The 23036-nt window shown below is 38.9% G+C and overlaps 1 protein-coding gene across 5 annotated transcripts in view; it reads left to right on the top strand.

The window, feature by feature from the left end:
* The window catches only part of MPDZ (multiple PDZ domain crumbs cell polarity complex component), a 135167-nt gene that overhangs the window by 5464 nt on the left and 106667 nt on the right, over positions 1-23036 (top strand). The gene's annotated exons all lie outside the window — the stretch shown is intronic.

Consider the following 23036-nt stretch of genomic DNA (forward strand, 5'->3'; position numbering starts at 1 on the left):
AAATCTTCTCCTGTTACCTTATATTTGGACCCCCATCTCCCGCCACCCCCTTCTCTCTGGCAACCACCACACTGCTGTTTGTGTTCATGAGTTTCAGTTTTATATCCCACATATGAGTGAAATCATGTGGTCTTAGCTTTTTCTGACTGATTTATTTCACTTAGCATAATGTTCTCACGGTCCATCCATGTTCATAGAAATTGGGGACTAATTTTTTAAAATTTATATTGCTGAGTTTTTCTTTTTTAAGTTATGGCAACAGAGACCAACAGTAAGATTGAAGAAATGATGTGGGTAATTCAGGTTACAAGAGCTGCTGATGTGGGAACCAAGCTCCGAGGCTCTGAATATTCTAGAGGACTCGCCTTGTAATGATTTTCAGGTTTTTTTGGAGAGTAGCACTCTCTTTTTTGTTTTTGTTCTTGTTTGATATTTCCAGGCTTCTGGTTCATTCAGCTTTCTCCCAGAAAAGTCTTGGCTCCTATACATATCATCTAGAATTAGATGCATAATGCATATATACACACAATTAAACCAGATTTTTCCTTGAAAATTTTGACATCACTTGAAAAAGCTAGAGAGATACTGACTTAACATAAAATCAAGTTGGAAATTACTCTTTTGTGTTAGTGAACATTATTATATTCTTTTTCATTTGTATGCTTTTTAAACATAATTTTATTTATTTCAGAGAGGGAGGGAGGGTGGGGGAGGGAGGGAGGGAGAGAGAGAGAGAGAGAGAGAGAGAGAGGAGAAACATCAATGATGAGAGAAAATCATTGGTTGGCTGCCTCCTGCACGTCCCTACTGGGGATCGAGCTTACAACACAGCCATGTGCCCTGACCAGGAATCGAACTGTGACCTCCTGGTTCATAGGTTGACACTCAACCACTGAACCACACCAGCTAGGCTCATTTTTATTCCTGAAATATGATCTTCATGGTATGAATTTTTGGTTTGCATTTCTATGTTTCTAAGTTTTTCCTTAGTTTGGTTTCTAAGATTTACCTGCTTGGTTTATATTTCTTTGTTTCCAAGTTTTACTGTTCACATTCCAAAAACAAATTTGACAAAACTTCTGATGGCAAAACATGTTGCCTAACAGGTGATGCTAAGATAAATCTACACAAAGATCAAATAAAAATGTCAGAGAATTAGATATTTCTAGGACCTTGGTTTACTAAAATTGAGTATATCTTTTAATTTCCATTTCCCAGGGGCAAAGACAAAACAAAATAAAACAAAAAAGCTGGAGAATTATTTATTTCTTGATGTGAGACCTCATTCAGTGAACCAAATTTTCCCTTGACAGTGGAAGGGTTATCTCAGGGATGCTTTTATAAAAGAAGGCTCATAATCATTTATTAATAAAACTTTACTGAACACCTGAAATAAATAAACTATAGTGAATAAATAAGATGGAGGTCCTAGTTATCTATACAGGAAAACAGAACATATATATTCTTATGTAATCGAATAGAAAAACAAGAAGGTAGGTGGTATGAGAGGAACGGATTGCTAACTTTGACTCGAAGTACACACTGGAGATAGCATGTAAGATGGATCTTGAAAAGAGAGTAGGAGTTTTCTGCTGAGATGGGAGAAATTATTTAGGTGGTGGGAACAGTGTTTACATGGGCATAGAGCAGTTCTCAGCTGGGTGTGATTTGACATTCTCCCTTCCTAGGGGACATTTGGCAATGTCCGGAGACATTTTTGGTTGTCCTCATTTGGAGATGAGGACGGCATGCCGCTGGCATGTAATGGGCATGCTGAACACCCACTCTCGCTACACATAACAACCCTCCTAAACAGAATGGTTGAGTCTACAAAGTGTGCAGGGCTGATGTTGCCAAACTGTGAAATAGTCACATGCAGACCTGTATTATCAGAGAAATTGAATATATGCAGGCTATGGCCAAGAGAGGAAACTTTCCAGCCAGATTGTGAAGGATTCTGTAATTTAAGGTTTTGTCTTTTAAACCATCTTTGCTCTTTTGCATTCAGCTTTCTGTGTCAAACTTCATTGTATCAAGTTGAAATTGTATTAACTCTATCTTCTGACTGTTGCATTAGATACAATATTTTAACAATCGTATTTTTTTATTTCTCTAAATTTAAAAAAATTGTAGTAAAAGACCCATAATATAAAATTAAGGTCAGAGTTTTAATAACAGTTTGATAGATAAGAGCTTCAATTATAATTGTAAAATACATCAGTTGGTCTCCTAAGAGTTGATTCTTTCATCTTTCTAAGAATGAAATACACTAAGAATACACACTAAGATTGCATCACATTCTAATTTATAAAAGCGACGGCTTTTCTGCCAGAATGTGCATGAGGGAATGTACACCCTGTTTTATTTTCTCTGGTACTTTGTCTTCAAACAGGAGCAACTTTTAGGGAACCTTGAAAAATAGGTAGTCCGTGTGTGTTTCAGAGAATCACTTTCAGATACGTGATACCAGCGGGGTGCTGGGTGGAACTCACTGTTCTGGGGCATGCCTGCAGGGCCACCATTCCACAGGCACATGTGTGTAAGACTTCTCGTGGCCAGAGTGCTGTGGTATATGCTACGTTTAAGCCGTAGCATCGGTGGTTCTGATAATTTCTTACATTTAGATTTTTACAATTGATGGAGAAATGAGAATTTTGATAGCTGAGCCCTTTGTCTTTGACTTTGGTAATCACAGAGATACTGTTTTGTGCCATTCGTGTCTCCAAGGGCAGAAATGCCTGTTTCCTCAGCTTTATTTTACTCCTTGTGTAAATGACAAAAGCAGGCCCCCTCTCTCTGTGGTTTCTAAGTGGAGATGGAAATGAAGCTGATTCATCTGTAGGCCTGCAGTGACTCCTGTCTCTCAAAAAATGTGTAAGTTAAATTATGACTTGGTGTCGGTAAGGGGAGGGGGACAGAAAGAAATAAAATATGGCCCTGGCTTGTTTGGTTCAGTGGATAGAGCGTCGGCCTTCATTCAGACTGAAGGGTCCTGGGTTCGATTCCGGTCAAGGGCACATGCCTGCGTTGTGGGCCCAATGCCCAGTAGGGGGCGTGCAGGAGGCAGCCGATCAGTGGTTCTCTCTCTCATCATTGATGTTTCTTTGTCTCTTTCCCTCTCCTTTCCTCTCTGAAATCAATAAAGAAAGAAAATAAGCCTTGACCCCATAAACAGGAATTATCTAAAAACCGGAGTAGAATTCTTCCCAGTTCATACTGCTTGTGAGAATGAAAAGAGGTTTTTCTTATCCCTGAAATGGTTTTACTTTTATGGGAGATCATGGCAGCCGCGTACCAGGAAAGTGTCTGTGTCTTGAGACTCTAAAGTACATGGTCTAAGAGAAGTTTAAAGAAAAGAAGTTATTCTTATGTTTCTACATTTACCATAAAGTTTATTTACTGTAGGAATTTCAAATACTTTATTTTTGGTACAATAACAGCTTTTAAATGTTTGTTCCTTTAACTAAACGTTTGTAAATATAGAGCCTTTGAAAGGACTGAAATTCTTGTTTTATGCTGGGCAAGAGGCACTGTTCAAGCTTTTTATACAGTGCTGGATTAAAATGCAGCACCAGCTTGCCATTGGGTATGCGTGTGTGTCTAAAACAGCAAATGGTGTTAATTGTGTGGTGTTTTTGTGACAAAGTTAAATGCTCTTTGGAGGAAAAAAATGTGAAATTTGCTGGGTATAACCTAAATGAGTTTTTTTTAACCCAAGAATTTAAGAACAGTCATCTTATCTTTGAAGCTATTGCAACAATAACAGTTACCTTTATGAAGCCCTCATGTACTATGGACTTTGTCTCATTTAACCAGTTCATCTGCTCAGAGGTAGATGGGGGTTATCTCTGTTTTGTCCAGCGAGGAAAATGGGGTTTAAAGATGTTATGTATTACAGTCCCACGACTATTTGTAACTACCAGTTTATACATCTTAATTCCTTCAGTTTTTTCACCATCTCACCAACCTCCCTCACATCTAGCAACCATTAAAATGTTCTCTGCATCTAAAAAAAGAAAAAGAAAAAGAAGGACAGATGTTATGTAACTTAATCTGGACCACAAAATTATTCATTGGTCGACTTAGGAGAAGAATATGTCTATCTGATCCTGAAGCCAGTGCTTTTTACTTTTAATTACATTATTTCTAAACTCTTACTTCTCTAATATAAAGGAACAAATAAGTTGTGTGTGTGTGGGGGGGGGGGGCTGTTAATAGCATTCCTAAAGAGAATTGCACTTAAACGAAACAATTTATAAGCTCAAATTTAGTAAGATTGTCATTTGTCTTAAATTCTGCCCCCACATTTTAACCAGAGGGCCTTTAAAATATAAACTAAAACTTTCATTCAGGTTTTATTTATAATTATGCTTAACTTTAAAGTAAATGAAAATAGTGGAATGGAGAGGCGATATGGCAAAGTAATATTAGTCTTCATGTGTTCATTTTCATATACAGGGGTTTATAGTGGCGATTACACAAAACAGAATTAATGAAAGCTGTTGTAATTATCACAACCTGTGTGTCTTTTTCGATATGAACTGTAAAACTACTTTTGCACACCCTTGTATGTATTTATACTTGCCTGTAAGGTTTTGTTTTATTTTTATTTTTCTCTAAGCAGATTGTGAACAGCGAATCCATTTTGTCTTCTGAAAATGTAGGACTGATAGGAAAAACACTGCAAAAATTCTAACATGTCGTTTGCCTAAATTTTCATTTTTCTGAATTACTGTTTTTCTTGACATTTAAATTAGATTAACTTCATTTTGATATCTTCTCCCCTTTGATGTAGAAATTTTGTATGTCAGCATTTTTTGATAAGAACATTATTTTTGCTTAAGCTACATTCTTTACATTTTTTCCCTTGGCAGTTTTGCTAAGAAAGCACAGAAGTGTTGAGATTTAAATAAAGAAAAGACATTCTGCAAATACCCGTCAACACACATGCCTAGGCTGGGTGTACGTGCTGTGCTCCACTTGCCGTGTGTTCAGCATGCAGAGCAGTGTAGGAATGGATTGTAGTTCAGGTTTGCTTGGAGTCCACTTACTGGGAATAAAAACCATGCCATTTCCATCTTTGAATACCTTCTGCCTAACATGATACTTGACTCACACTCAACAAATGGTTGCTTAATTAATGAGTACATGAATATTTTTAAATACCCACAACTGTTGTACATTAATAATGTATCCTTCCTTATTAGAGAACTAATTTTTAACATAAATAAATTAGCCAAATAAATGAAGTTGCATTGAAAATTCGGAGTTTTTCTCATAGTAACCATATTGATAAGATGTTCTCTTTCTCCTCCTCTTCCTTCTCCTCCTCATAGCAATTATCAGGTATAAAGTTCTTACTGTGAACTATTCTCTACAGTTACCTGTTTCATCATTACAACAGTATTATGAAGTAGATAATATTATTTTCCTCACTTTACAGATGGGGAAACAGAGGCACAGAAGTTAAGTGGTCAAGCTAGTATTTGAAAGCAGGCAGGCTGGCTTGAGAACCCAGGTCTTAATCATGAAGCTGTGTCATGTTCTGTTTCGCTGTCCTCATAAATGTCTTAATGAACATATTTTAATGATTTCCTTGATAAGCAAGGGTTTATTTCTTAAAATGAAAATGCACATGTAGTGTGTATGTGTGTGTGTATCTCTTCATTGACCCTCTTTTTTTCTCTTCTTTAGTTGTAAAGTGGGAACTAAATAACATGGATCTAGCAACTCTAAGGCATAAGCCTGATGCTTACCAAGCACTTAATAAATATTCTCTTATTCCTTCTCCTCCTATTTGAAATTTAATTGTCTGAGGCAGTAGTTCTCAAACATTTCAGTCTCATGACCTGATTTTATTCTTAAAAATTACTAGGGACCACAATGCGCTTTTGTTTATGTTTTTTATACATCAGTATTTATGAGGTTAGAAATTAAAATTGAGAAATATTTTAAATTATTATTTATTAATAATTTTAAACTAGCTGTAATAAACCCATGATATTTAAAAACTAGTGGCCCAATGAACGGATTCGTGCACCCATGGCCGAAGGTGGAATTGTGCAGCCCCACCAGTAATTGGGCTCCCTCCTCTCTGGTTCTGGGGTGCTCACCTGAGAACTACAGCTGCCAAGTTACCACAGTTCGGCAGCTCCTGTGTTGAGTGTCTGACCCCTGGTGGTCAGTGTGCATTATATGTACCGGCTGGTCAGGCAGTCAGATGGTCAGCAGGTCACTTAGCCTTTTATATATGTAGATTAGTGAGAAGAGTGGCATTGCTTTACATGTTTGCACATCTCTTTAATGTAGCTTAATAGAAAATAACTGGATTCTCATATCTGCTTATGCAGTTGATCTGTTTGGATTTGTGATCTTACTTAGTTGATACATTTAGAGAAAATCTGATGTCACACAGATATTTAGCTCCGAAAAGTTATAATATAGCCTTTTTAGATACTTGTGGATATCTTTCTTTGACAGGGCTACCAAGCTCTTCTTGGTAGTTTCTCAAAGTTTAGTTACAATGTAGAATCTGAAACCAAATCAATGAAAATTGTGTATTTATTTAAGTCTGTTTCTTTTGCTCTTTGAATATTTTATTTTATTTTAAATATATTTTTATTGATTTCAGAGAGGAAGAGAGAGAAACATCAATGATGAGAGTCATTGATCAGTTGCCTCTGGCACGCCCCCCAGTGGGAATCAAGCTGGCAACCAGAGCATGTGCCTTGACCACGAATAGAACTGTGACCTCCTGGTTCATATGTTGATGCTCAATCACTGAGCAACACTGGCCGGGCTGAATATATCAAACCTACGCATAATTTTGTATCATACTGGTCATCTGGAAAATGTGAAAAGTGGAAAAATTATGCTTCATTGTATAATACAAAAAAAATTACACTTGGAGCTTCTCATCTTATCAAGAGAGTCTTTAAATTATGGAAAGTTGTCATGCTTAAGGTGGCAAATCCAAGTTTTCCAAAATTATAATTATCACTTGAAAGCTCAAATTTTATTATGGCCACAATTGCTGTCAGTTGTTTTCCTTGAAGTGACAGGCTTATTTCCTTCATTTTCAAGAAATTATCTGCCATATAGCTAAGTAATCACTTTTTGATATTCAGTAATGTTTTTTAAGTAAAGGGTATCCCAAATTTCACACAAGATTTGAATTTTGTGTGAGCATTAACAACAACAAAAAATAAAAGCCTAATTTTACTTGGATCATTGAATCAGATTCTAATATCTGTTGCCCTTTGATTTCAATCCCTTCAATTTGATAAGCATTACCAAGTACCAATTATGGCCCAGGAGCAGGGACAATGAAGACCAATGAAGACCACGGCTTTGCGTATGTGCCAGCAAAGCAGTGGAGGCCATTTACCCAATGTGGTATTCCATACATAACCCTATACTGTGTACTTTATGAGTCAATAAAACATTTACAATTTTTAATTAAAATCTGTGTTTCCTATCAAAATTACTTGCGTGAATTTTGGGACACCCTTTAATAATGGTGCTCATGAAAACATTATAGCTAGTTCAGGTTGCAACTCAAGTAATAGTGGTTTTCCTCTAGACAATAATTTTATTTTTTATGCAGTACAAGTACTTTAAAAAGATATACTATACACCAAGCATGTCAAACTCATGGCCTGCTGGCCGCATGCCTCGTTTATTTGGCCTGGGTTAGCCCTTGAGTTTGACATGCTTGCTGTACACATGAGTCAAGATTTTAAAATATTCATAATTTTACTATTCCATCAAGAACTTTTTCTAGTGATTCAGTGGGTGGGGAAATAGACTGTTGCTCCTGATGAGAGGAGATGAGAAGAATTTGCTGTCATTTTCCTTTTTCATCCTACCACAGATACCTACGCCCCCCCCCCCGGGATGCGAATAAAAAATAAAGGTATTATTAAAATAATCAAATCGTGTGACAAAAACAACAACAACACTGTTTTTGAAATTAGGGAACTCTAATTGGAATCTTAGTGGAAAGTCAGGGGATAGATTAAAGAATCTTGTTATATTTTACTTCATTATTGGACCTAACTTTTTTAAAGTTGTAAACTTAAAAAGATTTTTATAACAATGCATAATGGAAATAGTTTAAAACAAAACTGTGACTGTTTTAATTTCAAGTTATTTCTAGTCTTTATCAAAGTGTTCATATATGTTTTAGGAAATTGGTGGTGGGTGTGTCTGATCCTTTTATGTAGAATATTTCTAAATAGTTTAGTTAAACTTAGACCTTCTTTAAAAATTATCTTACAAAATATACATGGAGTACTCTTCATTATGCTGTCTGAGGCCAACATTTTAGTGAGTATGCATTTTAATCAATATATTTTATGATGTAATTTTAAGAATGAATAAAATCTTTATATATGCAGTTTTGTGTGAAAACTAGAACATTATTAAATAGCGTAACCTCTACTTGGCCTTTCACTTAGGTTGATGACATTGTATAACAGTACAAAGTCTTGTACTTGATCTTGTCACTTAATAAGCTAATGCAATCAGCATTGGCTTGGGTAGGATGGTAATCATCCATATATAGTTGTCTAAATACCGAAAGGGAGGAGACAGGAATCTTACTTACTCTTTAATACATTTTCTTCTTTAGGTTTGAGTGTTCTTGGCTTTCCATCTTGAGTTTCATGGTTCATAGTTTATCCTTTTTAGCACAGGGGGATTTTAAGACAAATATGGCACTGAAACTATGTACTTTATACATAGGGACAGGACCAGAAACTTTGCATTTTGATTACTTAGAATGACTATTCATTTTAAAACAGTTTTTATTTAGCTAAACATTCTTGGGTTAAGAAATTATTCTCTAAATTCAATCTCCTTACCTTTTAAATTGATCAGCTAATGATAGTCAACAGCTACTTTAAAATAGCGCAGATTATAATGTGGTTTTTAGACCACTATCTGCTTTGCTACTCAATAATCATATCTAGTAAAAGAAAGGTGGGTGAATTAATCCGGGTGGAGTAATTTTATAGGATATTTAACATATTAGTGATTATAGAAAGCATTAATTTGCCTCTTTAATTACTTTCTCTTCAACTAGAGCCTAATATCTTGAATATTTGAGGTGCTCACTAAGTATTTGAATGAATGAAAGAAAGGTCTCATAGAAAATGTAAAATTATGCTTATTTCATTTGAAATTGCCCCTCAACCCTATATAACTTGCTGCTACATTTTGTATCTTGTTTAGTTCAGGAGCTGTGAGCGACTTTATGTCCAAAATAGTCTCATCACATTAAGCTAATCCCCTTTGAACATGCAACTCAATTTCTTTGATTAGCTTTAAAAATAAGGATCATTAAATCAAAGTGCCACCATCAATTATTGTGCTAGGGTTTTTGCCTGTTCAATAATGCATCAGAGTTGTGCTCTAATCAGTATTTCACTGAAAGATTTATGTAAAAGGAGGCCTCCTTTGGTTGCAAACTTGAAATGCAGTTCTATTATGTATAAAAAAATATTTTTCCTGTGATTGCTATGATTTTAGGTGCTGTATGTCATTGAATACCCTCAACATCCTACCCATCTTTGCATTTCATACTTGGGACCAGTTCCAGAGAGTGTTTTACAGCATTTTTGTAAATTCACTTTTTTTTGTTTGTTTGTTTTGAAAAAAAAAAAGGACAAGGTGCAGATTTTAAAAAGTCTCCCTTTCTATGAGGTACATCTGTTTTGTCAGATTCCCCAGAGAGTGCCTATTTCTTATTTCTCATTATATTAAAGAATTACAAAAAAAATGGGAAATCGAGCCAGCAATATATTTTTATAAATTTTTTTGAAGTCTGTGAAGTTAGGGTTGCCAAAGAAGTGGTCATTTTTCTTGCTTCAAGATAATATACATTTTGACTTTCCAATGATAAAAATGTAATGCCCATCAAATGTCCATAGTGCTTGGATCATTTTATTCTCATTGCTATACTGAGCATTCAAAATTGCAGTAACGGAACCACAAGTAAATTCCTTTTGATCCTAAGCAGTCATCTTTGTAGACAGTACTTTGGAGAGATTGATGTTGGCCATTAAAATAGAACTAAACACATTAACTTCCTTTTCAATTAACAACCCAGGAAAGATAGATGAAACTTAAGAAGACAATATTTCAATATTTTTGTAGTAGATTTAGTTACGTGACTCTGCATACTTGAAGAATTTGGTTAAGCTTAAGTACTTAGATCATATTAATATAATCAAAATATTTAAGTCATTGATTTTTGGAATGATATTAATTTTATATAATAGATATTATTATTATTATTATTGGAAAAAAAACATAAAAAGCAGTTTATAATTTTGAAATCTCTCAATTATGTCAGCCTAGTCCCAGTGTGTAAAAGTATAAGATAACATAATGGTTATTTTTTTCTTGTTGTAATTTTATCTGCAGATAAATGATTGCAAGTTTCAAAAATGTATAATTGTTGGGGGTAAAACACATTTGCTGACAATTCATGTTGACTTGAGTACCTGTTAAAGGATTTATTCTGGGAATGGAAGTCAGCCCGTTAAATTCATAAGAAGCCTGAGGAGGGTCATCCATCACAGTAATAGAGGAAGCTCCATCTTCAGATAGACATGTACTTTCTATAGTCCCCTTTATTTAGGGTGAGTGCCTAGTAATTCAACTGTAAATTCAGTGTCATAAAAGGTTTAGCTTGATATGTAGAGGCTATTTCTACTTTTTAAAAGAGAAGTAGTTTTATGTCATTCATTAGGTTGTTGTCCAGGTTCCGTGTTCTGGTTGTATCAGTTATTTTGCAAACTTTTAAAAAATGTTTTAAAATGTTTGCAGTAAAGGGAAAAATTATACCACTCAAGGATTTTTTAGAAATCAAATATACACATATAACCCTTCACCTAAATAACAATATAGACAGTTACCACCACTCCTAAGACTGTCGGTGTCCCCTCAGTCAGTTCTAACCTTCTCCCTAAAAAGAATCACTGTTTTTGTGTAGCCTATTTGAGATATAATTAATATATAACATCGTGTAAATTTAAGATATAGAACATGATATTTGACATATATATTGTGAAATGAATGCCACAATTGGGTGAGTTATCCATTAACTTACATAATTACCTGTGTGTGTGTGTGTGTGTGTGTGTGTGTGTGTGTGTGTGTGTGGTGAAAACATTTATGATCTACTCTCTTAGCAGTTTTCAAGTGTGCAATACCGTATCGTTAACTATAGTCACCATGATGTATAGATCCCTTAACTTATCCTATAACTGGAGGTTTGTACCTTTGACCACCATCTCTCCATTTCTTCCTGCCCCAAACCTCTGGCAACCCCCAATCTGCTCTCTCTTTCTATGAGTTTAGCTTTTTTAGATTCCAGATAAAAGTCAGATAATACACTGTTTTGACTTTTATCCCATAAATACGTATTTGAATTTTATATAAATGCAGTCTCTCTGTGTGTGTGGCCAGATTATTATGACCACCTGACGTTTGTAGGCAAATTAGCTATAATTTTATGCTGAAGTTGCTAGAGGGCCAGACCATTATAAATAGGGAAGCAGGGTGTTTACCACGACAATAGAAGTGATTTTTTTCTGAAGATATGGGTAAACAACGCGATTTAACAGCCTTTGAACGTGGGATACATATATATACATATACATATACATATACATACATATATATAGTATGTATACACACACACACACACACACACTGAGTGGCCAGATTATTATGACCACCTGACGTTTGTAGGCAGATTAGCCGTACACTGCATCGTATAGGATATGGAAGCCGAAGGCCTGTTCAAACACCTTTGCTGTCTGCACTTACCAAGATAAAACATCTCCAATTCATACAGGAACACAAGGATTGGATAGTCAAGCATTGGAAAAAAGTCATGTGGTCCAATGAATCACGTTTCCAGTTGCATCATGCAGATGGCAGAGTGAGAATTTGGTGGAAACAGCATGAAAGCATGCACCCCACATGCAGGAGTACAACCCTTCAAGCTGGTGAGGGCAGTGTTATGGTTTGGGGCATGTTTTCCTGGCATGATTTGGGCCCTTTAATTCGTGTGGAACAATGTCTGAATAGCACAACATACCTAAGTATCATTGCTGATCAAGTTCATCCTATCATGTTGATGGCGTATCCCAGTGGAGATGGCTTCTTCCTCCAACAAGACAATGCGCCATGCCACGGTGCTTGTATTGTGCAGGAGTGGTTTCAAGAACATGAGGGAGACTTTACCTTGCTTAGGTGGCCCCCACAATCACCAGATGTCAATCCAATTGAGCATTTGTGGGGCGAAGTTAAAAGAGTCATCAGGCAGCTGATTCCACAACCATCAAATCTCCCAGAACTGGACAGTGCTGTTCATCAGGCATGGTGTCAGATTCCTCACATCACCTTTCAACATCTCGTGGGGTCAATGCCAAGAAGAATCGCCGCAGTATTGAAGGCAAAAGGTGGCCCAACGAAGTACTGATGGGGTGGTCATAATAATCTGGCCACTCAGTATATATAACATATATATATATATATAATCACGTTCAAAGGCTGTTAAATCGCATTGTTTACCCATATCTTCAGAAAAAAATCACTTCTGTTGTGGTAAACAACCTGCTTCCGTCTGGCCCTCTAGCAACTTCAGCGCGAAATTATAGCTAATTTGTCTACGAACATCAGGTGGTCATAATAATCTGGCCATTCAGTGTGTGTGTGTGTGTGTGTGTGTGTGTGTGTGTGTGTAGTACCTGGCTTATTTTTCTTACTTTTTTTGTCTGTGACATTCACTTACATTGTATATAGCTGAAGTTCTTTTCCATTTTTCATTGTATGAATATACTAGAATATGTTTGTCCTTTCTTTTGTTGATTGTAATTTTGTTGTCTCCAGTTTGGGTCTATTGTAAATGAAATTGCCATGCACATGTCATTTGATGTTTATAAGTGTTCATTTCTCTTGGATATTTACTTAAGAGTGAAATTTCTATTTCCTAAGGTATACATTCAGCATTTATAGATTCTGTCAAACTGTTTTTCCAAGTAGTTGTAGGTCTATACTCTCACTCTATGAAAATCTCATTGCTGCACATCATTGCTTACACTTGGCACACCACTTTTAAATTCCTTTTTCCCCAATTTTAGCTACTCTGGGCTTATGTTGTAATATCATATTGTTTTAATTAGCATTTTCCTGAAAACTCATTATGTTGAGTACCTTTTCATATGCTTATTGGTTATTTGGATATACTTTGTGGAGTTCCTGTTTCTTTTGCCTACTTTTCTATTGGTTTGTCAGTCATTTTTTTGTATTGATCTACAAATTTTTACATATCGGTTGTCCCCCAAAAATGTATACACACTTTGAATGATTATAAAATCAGAATTTATTAACATATAGTTGATTTTCAAAATTTAAAAGAATCTACAGAAATGATTTTTTTTTGTCAACCCCTGTTTTCAAACTGATGATCATTCTGGTCCAGGCACTGCTGATAACATGAAGCGATGGAATTGCAAACATCATGAATCATTTTATTCCATTTCGGTGTGCCCTCAGTTTGTCAATTGTTGCCGGTTTTGTACTGTAAACTTTATCTTTTATGTGTCCCCACAAAAAAGTCTAGTAGATAAATTTTCAAATCCCTGTTGGTTGGCGAGCATTTCTATCCCTGTAATTTAATAATTTCAAGAATGTTATAAAAACACTAGAGGCCCAATGCACGAAATTCGTGCAAGAGTAGGCCTTCCTTCCCCTGGCTGCTGGTACCGGCTTCCCTCTGGCACCCGGGACCTGGGCTTCCCTCCGGCTGCAGGCAGGCACCTGGACCCAGGCTTTGCTCGTAGTCCCGGCTTTTTCCGGAAGGTTGTCTGGAAGGACGTCCGGTCTAATTAGCATATCATGCTTTTATTATCCTATATAATAAAGAGGTAATATGCAAATTAATCCTCACAAGATGGCTGCCTACGACCAGGCTGGCAAGGGGGTTAGTGAGGGATGACCAAACGACTGAACAGCAGGCTGCATGGGGCAACCAGGCCGTCAGGGAGTTTAGTGAGGGATGACCACATGACTGAGCAGCAGGCTGCATGGGGCAACTGGGCCGGTGGGGAGGCTGTGAGGGGCAACCAGGCCGGCAGGGGGGGCAGTTGGGGGCAACCAGGCCAGCACGGGGGGCATTGGGGGTGACCAGGCCGGCGGGGGGGGACAGTTTGGGGTGACCAGGCTGGCAGAGGGGGGCAGTTAGGGGCAGCCAGGCCGGCAGTGGGGGTACGGTTGGGGGTGACCAGGCCGGCAGGGGGGACAGTTGGGGGCAATTAGGCTGGCGGGGGGCAGCAGTGAGGAGCAACTAGGCCGGCATGGGGGCAGTAAGGGGTGACCAGGCTGGTGGAGGGGCAGTTAGGAGTGACCAGGCTAGCAGGGAGGGGGCAGTTGGGGATGACCTGGCTGGCAGCGGGGGGCAATTAGGGGCAACCAGGCCGGCAGTGGGGGCAGTTAGGGGTGATCAGGCCGGCATGCAGAGGCAGTGAGGGGTGATCAGGTCAGTGCAGGGGGGGCAGTTAGGGGTGACCAGGCAGGCAGGCAGGCAGGTGAGCGATTAGGAGCCAGCAGTCAGTCCAGAATTGTGAGAGGGATGTCTGACTGACGATGTCCTGGGGATCGGGCCTAAACCGTCAGTCGGACATCCCCCAAAGGGTCCCAGATTGGAGAGGGTGCAGGCTGGGCTGAGGGGACCCCCCTTCCCCGTGCATGAGTTTCATGCACCCGACCTCTAGTTATAGATAATCATAATGTATATGATCTTTTGAGATTACCCAAGTTGTTGTGTATATTAATAGTTTTTCTTTTTATTGCTGAGTGTAATTCCATATTATTCAGTGGTTTGGATGTATCTATGGAGGGACATTTTGTTTCCACTTTTTTACTATTATAGATAAAGCCTATTTTTGCATGGACATAATTTTTTAATCTCTCTACAGTAAATGTCCAGGAGTATAATTACTGTGCTACATGGTAAACGCATGTTTAGTATTTTTTTTAGAAACTGACAAACTGTTTTTCAGAGGGGGTCTAACATTTTACCTTTCTACCAGCAACGTCTGAGCAATCCATTTTCTCCACATCCTCATCAGCATTTGGTGTTGCCACTGTTTTTTATTTAATCATTTTGATAGAGATACTAGAGGCCTGGTGCACGAATTTGTGCACAGGTGGGGTCCCTCAGCCTGGCCGGTGATCACGGCCGATTGGGGAGGGGGGTGGCTGGGGGGAGGAAACACGGGAGGTTGGCCGGCTGTGGGAGGTTGGCTGTGGGAGTGCACTGACCGCCAGGGAGCAGATGCTCAATGCAGGAGTTTCCCCCTGGTGGTCAGTGCATGTCATAGCAACCAGTTGACCGGTCAACAGGTCCTTCAGTGGCTTAGGCTTTTATATGTATAAAATTCTTTATGCTTTTCATTTGCATTTATATAATGGGTAATGATGCTGAACATTTTTATATTCTTATTTGAAATCCATATATGCACATCGCTGAAATGTTTTTATTGATTTTCTAATTGGAAATATGTATTTATTAGGTTTTGAGTTTTCTTTATATAGGCCAGATATGAGTCATTGTCAGATATCTGTGCCCTTAATTTATTTTATTTTTACTTTAATTAGTATTATCACTACTTCCTGGAAATTGCAAGGAACTTAATGCACTTAAGCCCCATTTACTCTACTCCTGTGTTTTGTGTGATTATCCTGCAGTACTTTAAGTCTACATGTATTTAAAACTCAGTAAGTTTAGATTGTTTATTGTTTTAAGCAATTTCTATTGATTTACTCCCATTTTTAAATTCTTTTTGTGCTCTTCAGTCTTTTCTACATAAAGGAAATTCCACCAGGGATCATTTTCTTCCTGCCTAATAATTTATTTATTTTGTACAAATCTGAGACAACACGATACTTTGTGTGTGACGTGTGGAGGGAGGAGGTGTTCTGAAAGTGCTAGGTTGTCAAGTATTTTTGTTCTTCTTCTTAATTGTTAAATTTTGTTGTCTTCTTTCATTGATTCACTTACCACAATGGGCACCAGTAGTTTTATTTCTAGCTCTATTCAGTGGCAGATAAGTTTCTATTGAACCAGTACAAAAAACGTTTTACAAAGTATCGTACTTTAAAAAGATATTAGCTTGTAAGAACATGTAATAAATAACTTCAAAATGCAATGGGTATTTAATCTTAAGGCGTGCCTTTAACATTCATGTGAAACACTGTGTAATATGAAAAGAAGAGAATGCTCGTGACCCACCCGCAATGCGTTAATTGTTACTTTTATTTTCCTTGGAAGATAAAATGCTTTTTGCTGTGGTGGCTTTTAAGATTTTCCCTCTGTCTTGGCTTTCAGCCATTTTGCTGTGATAGCCGTGTTAGCTTTTAAGATCATCTCTGCCTTGCGTGATCTCTTCATGCTCTTGTGTGCTCTCTTCTCTTGAGTGTAGGCTGGGCCTATTGAGTTGCTCCTAATGCATAGAATATAGCAGGAGTGATGTGTTCTTTTTTATATATTTAAAGTTTTTTAACATTTTTTTAATCCTTACCCAAGGATATGTTTAAGGAGAGAAAGGGAGAGAGATAGAAACTTCCATGTGAGAAAGAAACATCAAGCCGTTGCCTCCACTATTTGCGTGACCTGACAGGGATTGATCCTGCAACTTCTGATGTACAGGATGACGCTCCAACCAACTGAGCATCCTGGCCAGGGCTAAAACTAATTTTTTTTAAAAAATCATTCTTTATATAAATCTTTTAATTGCTCATAGTGGAAGGGTTACTCTGATAGAGCTATTATCACAGGGTGAGCTTAATTATATATAGAACTAAAGGTGATTTTTGTTTTCTTGGGATACTATTATAAGCAGAAGGAACTCTCTCAGCACATATGATCCAAATTAGTGACTTTCTAGGCAGCGGCCCTTTGGCGGTCGAACGACCCTTTCACAGGGGTCGCCTAAGACTATCCTACGTATCAGATATTTACATTACAATTCATAACAGTAGCAACATTACAGTTATGAAGTAGCAATGAAAATTTTATGGTTGGGTCACAACATGAGGAACTATATTTAAAGGACCAGAAGGTTGAGAACCACTGTCTAAGTGAAAGGATTCTGTCCATTTCTTCTGTATGACATACTGACTTTTGACCAGAGCATTAAACACTTGTTTATTCAGATATTTTATTTTTTGTGCTTCTGCAGTGCTTATCAAGTAAGTGTGTATTTATCAAAAACTATAACTATTTAGGTTAGTTATAAGTATTTTTACAATTCTGTGGCTTTATTTTCTATACTAGGGGCCCAGTGCACGAATTCGTGCATCTTGAAAGGAACTGTGGGCCACAAGGCTGCGGTGGGCACAGGGGCAGGTCTCAGCCCATCCTCCACGCCCTTGCCCGTCCCCTCCCACCATGGCGCTTGGTTCCCTGTCTGTCAGCAGCCCTGCTCCTGCTGCCGCCACTCCCACATGCTGACAGGCGCTGGCCCCGCTCACACCCGCTGATGGTGCTGAGCGATTGGGACCGGCGCCGGGCACTTCTAGCGGGGATGAGCAGTGGCTCCAGGGACGGCTGCAGGTGCGAGTGGGGCTGGTGCCGGCAGTGGGTGCAAGCAGCGGCTCTGGTGCCGGCAGCGGGTGTGAGAGGCGGCTGCCGGCCCTGATCGCCCCTCAGGAGCAGGGGGAAGTGGAGAATCCCTGAGGGGCAATCGGGCCAGCAGCCGCCGCTCACACCCACTGACAGAGCCGAGTGATCGGGGTCAATGCCAGGCACCAGCAGTGGGTGTGAGCGGTGGCTCCCGCGCTGGCAATAGGTGCGATCAGGGTTGGCACTGGCAGCAGGTGCGAGTGCTGGGCAGACTGCGGCACATGGGAGCAAAGAATTTTCAGTAACCACCAGAGGCTCGCCCGATGACAGCCACTGGCGCCCCACCTTGGTCTGGTGCCCCCACTCACCTGCTCCATCATCCTGCTGCTGCTGATGCCCGCCATATTCCATGCTCTGCCACCTGGTGGTCAATGCATGTCATAGCGACCGATTGTTTGGTTGTTCTGATGTTCAGTCTATATGCATATTAGCCTTTTATTATATAAGATTATATAGGATATCTAAAAGCCTAAGCAACCGAATGACCGGTAGACCAGTCATTATGATGTGCACTGATCACCATGTTCCATACACACCCCCTGGTGGTCAACGCACGTCATAGCGACCGATTGTTCGGTTGTTCTGATGTTCAGTCTATTTGCATATTAGCCTTTTATTATATAGGATTATATATGATATCCAAAAGCTGATCACCAGGGACAGACGCTCAATGCAGGAGCTGCCCCCTGGTGGTCAGTGTGCTCCCATAGGGGAAGTGCCGCTCAGCCAGAAGCCAGGTTCACAGCTGGCGAGCACAGCAGCGGTGGCCGGAGCCTTTCCTGCCTCCGTGGCAGTGCTAAGGAAGGAGCAGCAAGCCGAGCGGTAAGGAGCAGCAAGTAGGCGGGCGGTAAGGAGTGAGGGGTCCTGGACTGCGAGAGGGCACAGGCCAGGCTGAGGTACACACACACACACACTCACACACACACACACACACACACACTGCATGAATTTCATGCACCAGGACTCTAGTATAATATATAAACTTATGACAAAAATTTATGAAAATTTATTTAAATTGTTTTGGAAAACTACATAGATGAATGGATAAAACTATTCCTGGTGAATTAGTTGTCTTTGACTAAACTATAAAACATTGAGTGAAAGAGTTCATAAAAATTTAAGTTTCTTTAATGAAGTTGTTTCCCAAGTATTCAAATTCCTGCTCTGTGTTCAGAGGCTGAATTTGAAAATAATGCCTTATTATATTAATTTGATTTATGCAAGAAAGAAGGTGGAGCCCTCCCATTATTAAGATATTTGTGAATGAATATACGTATGTTTTAAGTTAAAATAAAGTGCTTATGTTATAGATTTGTCCTCTGTTATTGTTTCTGCTTTATCTGACCTTTTAGAATAATAACCAAGTACTGATTTTAACTGCATCTTACAAGAGGGCTTCTCCTAGACATCTAAATACTAAGAAGGTGTTTCATTTAAGAAGAATTTGACAAATTTTTAATTGAATACTTCACATAATCTTTATTTGAATTATGTTTTAGGTATTAGAACTAATTAAAACTCATTAATTAATTTATATGTTTATTTACTAAGATCATAAAAGGCCTGTTTAGACTGAAATATTCAGCCAGACGTTAGAGAACACATAGTTATTTGGTATCTATTGCTCATTTACTAACAACTTCCATAAATTATACAGATTGTTTATCTATATGTAAAAATCACCATAGTTGTGTTTCCTTCTGTTTATTTAATATTCTAAAAAGCAAGATGGGAGTCAGGTTATTTTTATTAAACATTTTCCATTCATAAACATATGAACAAGCTTATCAAGGAGAATAAAATCCGTTCTCATTTCTCAAGGAGAGTAGTTCAGAAAGCTGTTTTAATAAAGTCATAGCAAAATCTGAAGGAGGCTTTGTGCCTTTTTTATGGGCATAAACTTGAAAATTTAAAAACAAGCCTTTTGTATGATAACATAATTAAATTAGAGTTTTTACATGTGTGATCCCTTTAATATTTGCTTTTCTTTTTTTTTTTAAATTCACAAGATTTATTGTTGGTTTGTATTTTTTTGTTAAGCCTCACCCGAGGATATTTTTCCATTGATTTTTCAAATTCTTTATTGTATTAAATGTCTCCTTCCCCCCCCCCCCCATTGACCCCTTCTAGCTCCCCCCCTACTCCCCACCCCAGGCTTTCACCACCCTATTATCTGTGTCCATGGGTTATGCATATATGCATACAAGTTATTTGGTTGATCTCTTCCCACCCACCCACCCACTCACTTCTGCCTTCCCTCGAGATTCCACAGTGTGTTACATGCTTCTGTGTCTCTGGATCTGTTTTGTTCATCAGTTTATTTTGTTAATTAGATTCCATGAACAATATGAGTGAGATCCTGTGATACTTGTCTTTCTCTGACTGGTTTATTTCACTTAGTGTAATACTCTATTTATGTGAACCTTAAGGGCCAGGAGAAGACAGGAGGAGTCATTGACATTGGTTAAACCTCTCACATATTTGGAGAAAACACTGATATTTAACACTTTTATACATTTTCATATAATAATATACTTGCTCTGGTGCTATAGCTTTACCCTTGGGATGCCCTCCCACCTTGTCTTACACGTATCTGAGCTTATACTTCATCAGTTAACTTCACATGGATACATTCTGTTCTTGGAATGTGATTTGTTCATTCTGGCTTACCATAGTAGAAATCCAAATATTTTTCCTATGAAATACCCCATAGGCCTTAGGTCCGGGTGTGTTGGATCCTCAGCATGTCAAAAATTTCATTATGCCATCTGCTTCAACCTGAGCAGTGTATCTTCTGCTGGCAGGCTTTATTGAAGTGCCGTGGCTCAGGATAAAAAAATAAGCAGGTTTGGCATAAGAAGCTTGCTTTTGAAAAAATAATAATTGATCATGTGCCTGCTCTAGATTTAAAATACCCATTTGAAAGTATTCCCAGAAGCCTCATCTAAGCACATTGATCTCTTTTTCATCTGTGGTTGAAGATAGCAATTATTATGGTTGAATAATTGGTAACTTTGGTAAGTTGTTGAGTTTTCTGTTTTATTTTTAAGGATATGTAACTCTTAGGCACCGATTGGTGATACATTGTGAAATATTTTGATTACTTCTGTAAATGGAAGCTCTTTACCTAATATCCTATTTGCAGAAATGATATCTTAAATGACTTTTTTCTATATATATAATACAAAGATGATAAGAATGCCATGATGAAAAAAAGCTAACTTATACTGTGTCTGCTATATATAGTGTGTGACTTTGCTAATTTTGTCATCTGTAAAATGAAAATAAAGTTATTTGGAGGCTTGTTGGGGAGATGATATCAGAGTAGGTCCTTATAAAATGAATAGACATTTATTCTGCACATGTTTGTTGAATGCCAATTATGTGCTAGGCACTCTTCTAGATAATGAGGATGTAATTCAGAAAAAAATAGATTCCTCCACTGGAGAATTCCACATTCTCGTCTGTCTTGACTGGGATGAACGCTCCATGGCAACAGGGTGCATGCTGGGTGGCAATAAGAACCATGAAGGAAAATAGGGCCGGGTAAGCTCATGGAGTGTAATGGTGGGATGCTTCTTAAATAGGGTTGTCAGGGAGGACTTCTGTGTGGTGGCATTGAGCACACTTGAATGAAAGAAGAAAGCATGTAGATACTTGAGGGAAGGATGTACCTGACTGGTAAAGGGGGCAACTTGGCAGTTTGAGGAAAGGTGAAGTGGTCAGTATAGCTGGAGCTATGGGGACACAGTGCTAGGGGATGAGTTCATAAAGTGATCCCGAAACACAATTGGTATCACCTTGCTGATAAATAATTATAGGTATAAAGTTAGATTCCAGACACCCTATAGAAATCTGAAATCAGGATTGGCTGTTTGCACTCTTCTGTCAATTATTTAGCTTTAACGTGGGGCTCCTTATAGCAGGCACACAAAAGTAATTAGAGAATACTTTTCCAAATTGGAATTATTCTGTTGTTGTTTACATTATATCATTGATTCTGGAATTTGCCAGTTTGTGAAGTTTAAAGTCCTCCAGATTGGCAACTCTGCCCAAGACTTTAGAGAGCAACAGCAAAGGAGTTAAACTCAAATACTGAGTTAGAGGAAAGAATCACCACAAGACAGAACCAATTGCAAGTTTAGGAGGTTTGTTCCCAAAACTACCCTCCAACATTTAACTGGAAGGACCAAAGAACTTACTGGGCTATTAAACTCATGGGTGTGGTCTATTTTACGGAAAGATTACAGGTCAAATATTAGCTAAAGGAAGAGACACATAGCTCGGTCTGGTAGGATTTCAAGCCAAAGCTTTTATTTTTCTTAGGAGGTATCTTTCCCCGAATCAGTGCATGGCAGTATGCATGGAGTATTGCCAACCAGCAAGCTCACCTGAGCTCTGTGTTCAGAGTTTTTATTTGAACACTCGAGGCTTGGTGCACGAAAATCGTTCACGGAGAGGGGGGTTCCCTCCGCCCAACCTGCACCCACTTCAATTGGGGACCCCTCGGGGGATGTCCGACCGCCAGTTTAGGCCCGATCCCTCTCACAATCTGGGACCGCTGGCTCCTAACCACTCATCTGCCTGCCTGCCTGATTTCCCCTAACTGCCTCTGCTTACCTGCCTGATCACCCCTAACTGCCCTCCCCTGCTGGCCTGATCTCACCCCCAACTGCCTCTGCCTGCCTGATCGCCCCTAACTGCCCTCCCCTGCCAGTCTGATCTCGCCCCCAACTACCCTCCTCTGCCAGCCAATTTGGTTCTGATTGGTCAGTTTCTATCCCAGTCAGTGTCAAAGCTCCGCCTCTTAGGCAGCCATTGGCTCCTCACAGTTGACCCAGATTTGGTTCTGATTGGTCAGTTTCTATGCCAGCCAGCGTCTCTGGGCCTATCAACAGGGCCTGATCAGAAAGGCGGGGGTGATCAGCAGCTCTGGTGGAGACCTGGAGAGAAATGGAGGCAAGGCTGTTGGCCAGGCCAGGAGAGAAAGAGAGGCAAGTTCTGATCAACGGCTGCTACAGAGGCTATGGATCAGACCCTGCCTCTCTCTCTCTCTGCAGCCCTCTCTAGGCAACCCAGCACTGACTTCCTGTCTGGAGGAGCCTTAGGTCGTAATCAGTTGTTATGACCCTGACTCTTTATTATATAGATCATTTCATAGGTATGATTCATTGATTGATTGCACCGGTGGCTGAACATAGTCTCAGAATTTGAGTTGATATCTTGTGACCTTGAGGCCTACCATGAATAACAAAGATACTCCTATTGTCTGGGAAATCCCAGGGGTTTAGAATTACTTCCTAGGCGCCACAGACAAGAGCCAGACTGCTTTTTG

The sequence above is a fragment of the Myotis lucifugus genome, unplaced genomic scaffold (assembly GCF_000147115.1).
Source record: "Myotis lucifugus unplaced genomic scaffold, Myoluc2.0 scaffold_79, whole genome shotgun sequence".
In the NCBI taxonomy this organism is placed as follows: Eukaryota; Metazoa; Chordata; class Mammalia; order Chiroptera; family Vespertilionidae; genus Myotis; species Myotis lucifugus.